The 9,617-nt window shown below is 53.8% G+C and overlaps 1 pseudogene; it reads left to right on the forward strand.

The window, feature by feature from the left end:
- The first annotated feature begins 853 nt into the window (after positions 1-853).
- Positions 854-2,595, forward strand: LOC122693432 (annotated as a pseudogene).
- The last annotated feature ends 7,022 nt before the right edge of the window (positions 2,596-9,617 follow it).

Here is a 9,617-nt window from a genome sequence, read left to right on the forward strand (position 1 = left end):
AATTGCCTGCAAATAGCAGCTCCTCAACTGCTCGTGGAACCAGCATTACCACTTTGATGAGTTGAATGACTGTGCCATTCAGCTTTGCTTTGTGTTCACTCTGATTTGTATGAATCGTGCTTTTAATTTTTTTGAAACGTACTTTGACAGGCTGGAGGGAGGGGCTGGACGTCCCATCCTTGCAGTGCCTAGAGCCTGCGTCCTTTCTTTCAGTGCCGGGTCCTCTTCCAGCCTCTGCCCCACCTTTGTGCGCCCCTGCTGTCTCCCCTATCCATATTCGACTTCCTGGAGGCCTGGGATCACTACCCAGCGAGGATGCAACAGATCACGCCCCTACTGAGAAAGCTCTGAGGATAGGCACCTGACCACAGGCGCAGAACTGGAGAGAGGGCCTGGCTGGCGGCGGAAGGACACGGGGTGGTTTTGTGCTATAAGGCCAGTGGTTATGTCCCTTCCCCGCACGGGCTAGGCATTCTGGCTTAACAAATTAGCTGGACTGTCCAGTGGCAAAGGTGTGGACACGGAGGAGGCGGAGTTACCTGGAGTAACCTTAAGCAGACCCCCTTGCAGGGAGGCAGAGCCCCTTAGACAGCAAGAGGAGCTAAGGTTAGACTACGGGCTGCCGGACCGGGCCTGGGCGGCGGAGAGGTGCTGGGTGGGCTTCGGGGTCGCAGCTCCAGGGGAGAATCCTGGCAGGGCACAAGCCACGGGGCCCCAGCCTGGCACATGGGGCCTCGCGGAACCGCCCGCCCCACCTCCCACGACTCTCCACCCCTCCTCCATCCTCTCCCTCCTACAGCCAGCCAATCCTGCCTGGTTCCCTGCGGCACTTCGGACCCCTAGACGGCAAGTCATGAGCAAGTACACTGTGCGTGTGGCCACCAGCTCTCTCCTGGGCTCGGGGACCTGGGACAGAGTGTCGGTCAGCCTGGATGGGACCCCAGACGAGAGCTCCCGCTTGAGGCTGGACGGCTTCGGGAAGGACTTCCGTCAAGACGCAATGAGTGCGGTGCTGGCCGAGACCCCCTCGCACTCAAACCCCCATGGACTTCGAGGTGATTCCGCCCCAGGACGTGGGCCCGGTGCTGCTGGTGCGCGTGCACAAGGCGCCCCCAGCACTGCCAGGGCCCCTCCCGCCCTCTGCCGCTGGCTCCAGCTCATGCTGCCCGGGGGCGCGCCCCTCCGCTTTCACTGCTACCAGTGGCTGGAGGGCGAGGGCAGCCAGGTGCTGCGGGAGGGACAGGTGAGTAGGGGACGGGCTGGGGCCTTCCCACTGAGGGAGGCTAATGCGGGTAGTGGGCCAGAGAGGGCACCTGTGCGCTGGTGTGGCCACTGGTGGGAGGAGGGGAAGGTGGAGGAGGGGAGACCATCTGGGGGTGACAGTAGGGTCCTCTGGGAAGGAGGAGTAATGGTTGGGAGAAATGATACTGACTCGAGGACAGAGCTGGTGGAGGAACCAGTGGTTCTGACAAGAGTATCAGGTAGGGGGGTGGGTGTAATGAGTGGAGGAGGGTGGGCCTGGTGGGAAGAGACCAGACTGTGAAGTGGAGGGAAAGGGTGGAAAGAAAGTGCAAGTGCAAGTCACTCAGTCATGTCCGACTCTTTGTGACCCCAGGCCAGAATACTGGAGTGGGTAGCTGTTCCCTTCTCCAGGGGATCTTCCCAACACAGGGATTGAACCCAGGTCAGCTGAGCCACACGGGAAGCAAGGGAAAGGTTGGGGAGGCAGGCAACCGGGGCCACACAGAAGAAGGGCTTGAAAATGGTCAGCACGCCCTGCTCTTTTCTCCAGCTCTGTTCTTTGCCCCCCTCCCCATTGGCCTCAGCTGTTGAGCTGGGGTCAGTGACTGGGAGGGAGCAGGCTGCAGTTTGCTGAGGCGCGGTCTGCCTGGGATGGAGGGGCTTCTTCACCCTCCGGGTAGAGGTAAAAGAGACAGGGAGGCCAGAGGCTGACTGATGCTCCAGACCAGAGTTGCCCCACCCCAGGTCTGAGGAAAGGAGGGGGAGAGGCTGGGGTGCTGAGGATTGGGGCCAAGTTCCCCTCTTATTTTCCCCCTCCCAACCATAGTCGTCTGGCAGGACAGCCACCCTCTGCTCTGTGCCCAGAGCCAGGCAGAGATTATGGCGAGGCAGCAGAAATACCGATGAGCAGTTCAAGGAGACTTCAGGCTGGCTGTCCCTAGGATCCCCACTTCTTAGTTTTTGGCTAACAGGGGGACCACTTGCTCCTGTTTGCTGAGGTCAGCTGAGCCTCAGATCTGACCCCCTCCACCCCTACAACAGCACACATGTGAGGAGCTCCAAGTCTTGGGACAGCCCTCTGCCCACCTCATCATGCCTGAGCTTCCCGTCCCAAAGTTCTCCATTGTACAACCAGGCCCAGGAGCCCATCCCCTGTTATACTTTCCAGCCCCGAGGGGTGTGTTCCAGCCACCAGCATCTCACTCCCATCTCCACCTCTGCCCGTTACAGGTGGACTGAGTTTTTCCCAGTGGTGGGGATACCACTGGGATACCCCACTGCCTGGATGCTGAAAACCTCAAGGAGCTTGATCTCAGCCTGCGCTACTCAGTCACCAAAGAAGTGGATCAGAAAGGCTGCATCCTCTCCCTGTGAGCCTGCCTGCCCCACCCAACACCTTCCCCGTTGCAGCCCCTCCCTCAGGGTGGACTAAGGCCCACTGTTCTTGGAGCCATTCTCACCCGTCAGGGCTTCAGCAAGAATGACCAGGAAGTAACTTCTAAAAACCCTCCTTCTTTGTTAATACAAGTACAAACACTTTCCTGCTATCTGCTCTATCTTCGCCATTTCTGAAAGCGTGCAGCCTCTGCCCTGTGGGTCTGCTTGCTGGTCATCGCCCTCCTCTGACTTTGTAACTAAATCTTCAAAATGTCCCCAACAGTTAGTTGTTCTGAACACTTGGAAACATGCATCTCATGAATATCCTCAGCCATCAGGAAAAAACACCTGAAGCAGAAAGACTTTTTCCTTTCAAATTGCCATCTAATTTTCAGAGGCTTTGTGCCTTGCATGCAGGCTTGAAAACCAGGCTACGTCGAAGGATTTAGGAGTTTCCACTCCCCAATATCTGTCTTTTCCTGGGTGCACTATGGGTCCAAACTATACATGTGGAACCTCAGTTCAAAAACCACTGAACCAAAAAAAAAAAGCCATGGGTGATCCTTGGGGGTCCCGTGGCTAAGACTTCACATTCCCAATGCAGGTGGCCCGGGTTTCATCCTTGGTCAGGGAACTAGATCTCATATGATGAAACTAAGAGTTTGCGTGCTGAAATGAAGCTTGAAGACGCCGCGTGCCACAACTAAGATCCAATGCAGCCCGATAAATAAATAACCATTTAAAAAAACTAGCACTGTTGCCACACCCCAAGATGATGAAAACTCTCTTTCTCAATGATCGTTCTAGTTTAACAAATTAGCCAGACTGTTCCAGGGCAAAGGTGCAGGAGAATCAGTCGTTGTCCTGGTGATTTTTAATTTTAACAGGGAATTAAAACCCCTCATAGTTCAGAAGCCAAAACAGAATGGGCTTGGACACTGCTGTTGTCCAGCATTCCTCACTCTTCTGACTTTCTCAAATTCTACTCAAATCCCAAATGCTGTCAGTGTATATCAGAGTACCTGAGGTTCCCCCAGAAATGGGTGGGGCTGAAAGAGTGGGTAACTCCTTTTGAATTTGACTCCAAATTCTGATCCCTTGTTTTCTGAGAAACCACTCGCTAGTGATGTCATCCATCTAGCTGGGGCAGGAGAAAGGGAGCATCCTGAATTGATGGTGCTGGAAGCTGGAGATCTGGGTCCTGGGAGCAGTGGCAGTGCTGGAGGAAGGGGACTTGGGTCCTTGGTCTCCAGGGCTACCCTCTGCACACCCACCTCCTGCAGAGTATGTGTTTCAGCCCTGGAAAGAGGACACCTTCTTTGCCTACTAGTTCCTGAATGGCCTCAACCCGGTCCTGATCCGACACTGTCACCACCTCTCACTGATGCCATGGTGGCTCCCGTGCTGGGCCCCAGGACCAGTCTTCAGGCTGAGCTAGAGGTGAGGAGTGCAGGGGGTCCAGGCAACCTTCCCTCCCCTCTGGGTGTCTTCAGAAGCCCAGATGCCCTGGCTCTCAGCCACCCAGATCCCTTCTCTTCCACCCAGCCCCGACCACCCTTCACCCTCTCCCACTCCTTTCCCGGCTAGCTCAGCCACCGCTTTAAGTCAATGTCTCCTGCTCGTCCCTGGAGGGAGGTGTGTTATTCTTCAAGGGCGAAGATGGAGCGGGCAGGGCTCCGTGTAGAATGCTCTCTCCTGGTGCTTTTCCTGGCTCCCTGCATTTGGCGGGACCTCACCATTCAGAAAATTGTTTCTCATGGTTTCTGAGGATGCCCTGCAGCTGGTGAACAAAGTGCTCCTCAGAGTGGCCGTCTCCTCCAACTCTGGGCTACCAGGAGAGTGGAGCCCTCACCCCTGAGGATGCCTCCTGTCTGAAGGTGCCATCCCCCAGCCAGGCTCCCTCTCTCCCTGTCTGTCCTTGAAGTTTGGGGCTGGCCACAGCAGAAGCACCTCCAATATTCAGGCAGAAATCTCTCTCTTTTTTTGGCCCTGGGCTAGAATACCCCACTGGCTCCAAGGAATAAGATTAAAAAGTGATGGTGAAGTCACTCAGTCATGTCCAACTCTTTGCAATCCTATGGGCTATAACTTGCCAGGCTTCTCCATCCATGGGATTTTCCAGGCAAGAACAGTGGAGTGGGTTGCCATTTCCTTGTCCAGGGGATCTTCCCGACCCAGGGATTCAGCCCAAGTCTCCCACATTGCAGGCAGGCCACCACTTCCAGTTAAATTGGGGCTTCCCTGGTAGCTCAGCTGGTAAAGAATCTGCCTGCAATGCAGGAGACCCTGGTTCGATTCTTGGGTCTGGAGAAGGGATAGGCTACCCCACCGGTATTCTTGGGCTTCCCTGGTGGCTCAGATGCTAAGAATCTGCCTGCAATGTGGGAGGCCTGGGTTTGATCACTTGATCAGGAAGATCCCCTGGAGGAGGGCATGGCAACCCACTCCAGTATTCTTGCCTGGAGAATCCCCATGGACAGAGGAGCCTGGTGGGCTACAGTCCATGGGGTCACAAAGAGTTGGACACGGCTGAGAGACTAAGCATAACCCAGCACACCAGTTAAATACATGGGAGTGCCCCTACCCCGCGCTGCCTCCCTCAGGCTCCCAGGACTGCCCCCGTCTAGCCCTCTTCCCCATCCTCTCCTCCCCAGCCCCTCCCAGCCCCTGCCCCACACAACCAGGAAGCTGCATGACTCTGTGCTGGTCCCAGGAGCCCTCAACTGGGCTTTCCTACGTGTGCCAGCAAGGTGGCCTTTGATCATTTTACCTCTCAGCAGTGTTTCCTCTCTTGTAGTGGATGTGATCACATGCAGGAAACACTCCTCTGGAGTTTACTGCGTGCCCAGGACTGTTCTCAGTACTTCACCAGCATTAACTCATTAAATCCTCAGAGCAACCCAATGAGAAAGATTATGATCATCAACTTTATTTTACAGATAAGGAACCTGAATCACAAGGAGGTTAATTAACTTTCCTGGGGACACTCGGCTAGTAAGGGAGCTGACCATGTGATCTGGCCCCATGGGCAGGGTGACAGGTCACACTTCCTGCACCCAGTTTCTGCCTGACACCCACCCGCCTCCCCTATACCCCCAATTCCAGCTCTCCCAAACATCTGGCCCAGACAGCCCCATCTTTGAGCCCAGCAACTCACCTGAGAACTAATTCCTGGCCAAGACCTGAGTGCGACATGCAGAGTTCCTGATGCACGAAATGAACACACATCTGCTTCGAACCCACTATCTGATGGAAACCTTTGCTCTGGACATGCTACGGCAGCCGCCCATGTGCCACCCCATCTTCAAGGTAAGCGACCCCGCCTCTCAGTGTCCAGAGCTGCCTCATGTAACCTCAGACTCGTTCTTCCCAGCTGCTCATTCCTCTCTCCGCTGCATTTCCACATCAACCTTTATGGCTGCACTAGGCTCTTTGCACCAGGAAAGTTCAGCTGACCAGGTCAGGCCTGGGATTCTGGTGGTCAGCAGAGAGAGCCAGGAAGGGGCCAAGGCTGGTCCTGAGTCCCTTGCTCCCAGAAGCTGTGGACTGTCTGCTCATTACAGATAATGTCAGTGGGACGGCTGGGCAGCCTGGAACTGATGGCCAAAGAGCTGGAAACTCTCACCTACCACTCCCTCTGCCCTACCAACTGGCTGACCTTGAGGTTCAGGATCTTGCCAACTACTATTACTGAGACAACGAGCTCTGCATCTGGGCAGCCATAGAGAGGTGAATCTCCCCGGACCCTGAGGGCTCCACACCTCACCCTTGGCTCCATCTGTCTTGGTTTGTTCTTTGACTTCTTCTCATCTTCTCCGACACACTGCTGTCTTGCAGTCCTTTCCTGCCTCCACTTCCTTCCTAGCTGTGTGACCTTAGGCAAGTCAGTTAACCTCTTTGTGTCTGAGAAACACTGGGCTGGATGAAGCACAAGCTGGAATCAAGATTGCTGGGCTAGATGAAGCACAGCTGGAATCAAGATTGCTGGGCTGGATGAAGCATAGCTGGAATCAAGATTGCTGGGAGAAATATCAATAACCTCAGATACGCAGATGACACCACCCTTATGGCAGAAAGTGAAGAAGAACTAAAGAGCCTCTTGATGAAAGTGAAAGAGAAGAGTGAAAATGTTGGCTTAAAACTCAACATTCAGAAAACTAAGATCATGGCATCTAGTCCCATCACTTCATGGAAAATAGATGGGGAAACAGTGATGGACTTTATTTTTGGGGGGCTCCAAAATCACTGCAGATGGTAACTGCAGCCATGAAATTAAAAGATGTTTGCTCCTCGAAAGAAAAGCTATGACCAGCCTAGACAGCATATTAAAAAGCAGAGACATTACTTTGCCAACAAACGTCCAACTAGTCAAAGCTATGGTTTTTTCAGTAGTCATGTATGGATGTGAGAGTTGGACTATAAAGAAAGCTGAACACCAAAGAATTGATGCTTTTGAACTATGGTGTTGGAGAAGACTCTTGAGAGTCCTGTGGACTTCAAGGAGATCCAACCAGTCCATCCTAAAGGAAATCAGTCCTGAATATTCATTGGAAGGACTGATGTTGAAGCTGAAACTCCAATACTTTGGCCACCTGATGGGAAGAACTGACTCATTGGAAAAGACCCTGATGCTGGGAAAGATTGAAGGCGGGAGCAGAAGGGGACAACAGAGGATGAGATGGTTGGATGCTGTCACTAACTCAATGGAAATGAGTTTGAGTAAACTCCAGGAGTTGGTGATGGACAGGGAGAGCTGGCATGCTGCAGTCCATGGGGTTGCAAAGAGTTGGACATGGCTGAGCGACTGAACTGACTGAACTGTTTTCTCATCTGAAAATGGAGCTGATAGGAGACCTACCTCAAAGGTCATTATCAGTATTAAATGTAAAGCCCTTAGCACAAATCACAGGTGAATATGATATGCTCTTTGAGCATTAGCTATTATAATTATTCCCCTCAAAAACAGTTGCCTTGTCTCTAGGCTTCCGTTGTAAGTCTCCTTTACTGGAGACCTTCTTGGGATGTCCCTCTGGCCTCCACCCTGGAGGCCAGGTGTTTTAGATGTCTGGCTTCTTTTTGGGTCCCCATCCCTGCAGTTCTTGAGCATAACCACCTCCCTTGGGCCTGGGCTCTGTGATGGCTCTACTTCATGAGCCTCACGTGGCTTCATTTTTTGTCACATGAAAGGAAAGTTTCACGTGGCATCTCTTCCCTAGAGTCTTCCCCCCACCTTCCATTTTTCCTGCTCAGCATACATGGATCCTAGGGAGGCTAGGCACCCTGATTCTCTCTCTCTCCCTATCCAAACACTGCCTCTTGCTCAAGCCTGGCTTATACACACATCCCCTTGAAGTCCTCAGGGACTCCCCACAATGAATTTGCATAGCTGGAGGCCCATGTCAGAACTCTTCTTAGCAATGGCTCTTGGGCTCTGCCATGGCTGGGGGTGGACGCTGTGGTGAGTGGGGCAGGCCCTGCTCTGCCCTTTGGGAACTAGCGGGGGACATGGACAGCAGCATCCCAGTCCCAACAGAGAGGGGCCTGGGGTCCAATCCTTCTTCGTGGTTTGATGTGGCCTAGATGACTGAAATGCCGAAGCCTACAGGTCCCGTGAGCAGGAAAGAGGGTGGACAGAGACTGGCTAGCTGGCCACTCATGTTTCTCAGATGAGGACAGTGGTGACTCAACTATAACTAAAACGAGAGCTTTAGATTTTTTTTTTTTGAGAGAAACCAGTCATTTTCTAATATTTAAATGTTGGCCACAGATTCAACTTGAAAAAGAAACCAAAAACCTTGGTAGTCAGTCAAAACACAACTGCAGACCAACTATGGCTCTCAGGGCCCTAGTAGAGACCAAAGCCTCCAGGCTTGAAGCTCGGCTGGACGCTTCCTAAAATGTGCAGTTGCCCATTTTCCTTCTCTGGCCTCAGTTTCCTCCTGTTAGAGCAGCTGGTTTCAGTGGCCTCTTCCAACCCCGACCCCGGGGCAGCACAGGCCCCCCAGCTGTGTCACCACATACTTCTGCCCCCCTCCCATCGTTGGCATCTACTACCCCGACTACCACGCTGTGAGCAAGGAGTCGGAGCTGCAGGCCTGGGTCAGGAAGATCTTCCAGAAGGAATTTCTTAGCCGCATGAACTCGGATGAAGAGTTCACACCTGCCAACCACCCTTAAGACCCCACTTTCCCAGGACAGCAGACCTTGGGTTTCAGCTGCTGCCTCAGGCCTGTCTCCATCCAGGGGCGTCTTCCAGCCTGGACAGCTGTGCTGACCTGATCGAGTTTCTCACCATGACCATCTTCAGCTGCTCAGCCCAACACATTGCTGTCAATACTGGTTAGGTGAGGGGGGACTTTGGGGTGGACAAGCCAGGTCATGGGGGATGTGGGCCTAGCAGGAGTCCTAGCAGCCCTGTGCTTACTGAGTCTGGGGGATCAATTTGATTTCAGTGGCTGGATGCCCAATTCTCCCAGCATCATCCGCCTCCCCCCACCTACCTCCAAAGGCCAGAGCCCGACAAGCCTGGTGGCCTCACTCCTGAGGTCAACGTCAAGTGCCACTCCCTTGAGCTCTTCTGGAGTGTCAGCGATGAAACGAAGAACACTGTAAGGTCCAGGGTGGGGTGGGGTGGGGTGGGGTCTCAGGTTCCCGGAGAGTGAGTAGCGTGAAGAAAGGCTGCTGGGGACACTGCATTACTTGGAGGGTGCATGAGCAGACTGGGCTTCTTGGGGGGCGGGGCCTGGAGTGATGTAGTTGCTGGGGGGTGTGGTTTAGGGTGGCCGGGGCTCTGAGTAGGGGGAACTTAGAGTGGTCTGGGTTTCAAAGGGCTCATGGCTTGGGAGGTCTGGGTAGGCTGGATGGAGGGTGTTCTTTTGCCTAGACTGGATGGGGGGGGTTATGTTTCAAGTTGAATGGGTCTTGGGTGGTCTGGGTTCTTAGGTAGGTGAGTAGGACTTGGGTGGTGGTCTATGCCCTTGGGTGAATTTTCTGGTGGT

Source organism: Cervus elaphus, chromosome 5 (genome assembly GCF_910594005.1).
Source record: "Cervus elaphus chromosome 5, mCerEla1.1, whole genome shotgun sequence".
Lineage (NCBI taxonomy): Eukaryota > Metazoa > Chordata > Mammalia > Artiodactyla > Cervidae > Cervus > Cervus elaphus.